Genomic DNA, 1,694 nt, shown 5'->3' with positions numbered 1-1,694 from the left:
GATCGGACTGACTGCTGCCGAGCTGTGGCTGTTTTCATGTCTGTTTGGTTTGTGCAGTTTCATTTCAGCTTTTCCCTTTTTTTTTCAGCTTGCAGCGCCACCAAGTGGCCAGACGCTTGCACCCTTTTTTCTCCTGACCACAGACTGAGCCCGTGCATAGGCCACACGACCTTCGAACGTTTTGAGGGCCCCTCGCCAAGGTGGATGGAAATTTCCACTTTTTTGGATGATTATTGACCGTCAGACTCCAGAGAATCTTTCTGTGCTGCTTTGGTTCGGACTGGGCCAAATACCTGGTGCCGGTTTGCAAAAGAAGGTTTTCGACAAAATCCAAAATAGCCGAAAATTTCGCCAGAGCGACCTGCCAATTCGAGACCTGCCTCTCGTTCGGCTCGAGCCAAGGATTCCGATGACATGAGGCACGTGGCTCTGCGACGAACCGTTTGGGAGTTACGAGCGATGCCGTACTCTCCGCCGCAGCAGAGCCACCGTCGGGCCGATCGGGGCGAGGCTCGGTGACGTTGCAGACGGGGGAGGGTCCTACCGTCCCCCAGCGTTTCAGGTCTCCCCTGACTTACCAAAGCCGAGATGGGCGTGGGGCCTTTTTGGCTAAGATCAAGTGTAGTATCTGTTCTTATCAGTTTAATATCTGATACGTCCCCTACCCGGGGACTACATATTAAATTGATTTTTGGATCACGGAGCTGGAGCCGGGGCTTGCTCTGTCCACTCCACGATCGGCCTGGTATTGCAGTGTCTCCAGGAACGGTGTGCTTCCCTTTCAGGGATTGCTGCTTATTGTGATGAATGACAGAAAAAGGAATGAGGGCTTTGTCTTGGCTCCCCCTGAGGTCTGCTCTTGCAGATGCCGTGGTTGCTGTTTTATTGAGAGTTCTCCTCGGATGCATCCACCTGAGGTCTTGGAGTCTTTCACTAACGAGCTGATGCATCGAATCAGGTGTGTTTGGTTAAAGGGAGTCATCTAAAACATATGAGACCCTTTGAGACACCCGATTCAGATCTTCGAGTCTCTACTAATGAGCTGATGATCTGAATCAGGTGTGTTTGATTAAGGTGACATAGAACACATTCATGCAGTGTTGGGGGGCCTCCAGGAACGCGGTTGGGAAACACTGATCTAAAACCAGGGTTGGGAAGCGTCGGCTCGTGCCAACGCTTGGCAGTTTGCAGGCCAGTAACGGAAGGCAGCCGTCCTTCCTTTGCTAGGGGCGGGGGGTTCACCGTTGATGAGGGCGGTAGAGACGGAAATGGTACCTCTGACTGGCCGCCTGGGCCTTCATACTTACCTGGCAGGGGAGACACCATGATCAAGAAGGCGGTTCACCCAGGGCGAGGCTCGTCCATTGCACTCCGGCCGTGCTGACCCCTGCGAATTCCCCAAATGTGGGAATCTCGACTGCATAATTTATGGTAGTGGGGGACTGCGTTCGCGCTCTCCCCTGAAAGTGCTGGTTGAAAAAAAGCAGATGGGTTTTTTCTCCTGATCTTTTTTTATACAAAGCGTTTGTTCTTTCGGCTTCTCAATGATCCAGAGAGCTGTTCAGAATGAGGACTTCCGTCCTATGCTTGGTATGGGTTGTGCGTGTGTAAAAAAAAAAAAAAAAAAAAAAAGTCACTTGCGCTCTTGAAAAATCGGCCCCTGGTGGGTCAAATTTCTCACAGACCTCACTTTT

The 1,694-nt window shown here is 51.4% G+C and overlaps 2 non-coding genes across 2 annotated transcripts; both read left to right on the top strand.

The window, feature by feature from the left end:
* Nucleotides 1-588: 588 nt before the first annotated feature.
* LOC122143463 lies at nucleotides 589-779 on the top strand. Its single transcript, XR_006159183.1, has one exon. It is a non-coding gene; the product is annotated as a U2 spliceosomal RNA (small nuclear RNA).
* Nucleotides 780-1,299: 520 nt separating this feature from the next.
* LOC122143462 lies at nucleotides 1,300-1,463 on the top strand. The gene has a single exon (XR_006159182.1). It is a non-coding gene; the product is annotated as a U1 spliceosomal RNA (small nuclear RNA).
* The last annotated feature ends 231 nt before the right edge of the window (nucleotides 1,464-1,694 follow it).

The sequence above is a fragment of the Cyprinus carpio genome, unplaced genomic scaffold (genome assembly GCF_018340385.1).
Source record: "Cyprinus carpio isolate SPL01 unplaced genomic scaffold, ASM1834038v1 S000005021, whole genome shotgun sequence".
Lineage (NCBI taxonomy): Eukaryota > Metazoa > Chordata > Actinopteri > Cypriniformes > Cyprinidae > Cyprinus > Cyprinus carpio.
The sequence above is the reverse complement of the archived record's forward strand: the minus strand, read 5'-3'. Positions and strand labels throughout refer to the sequence as shown.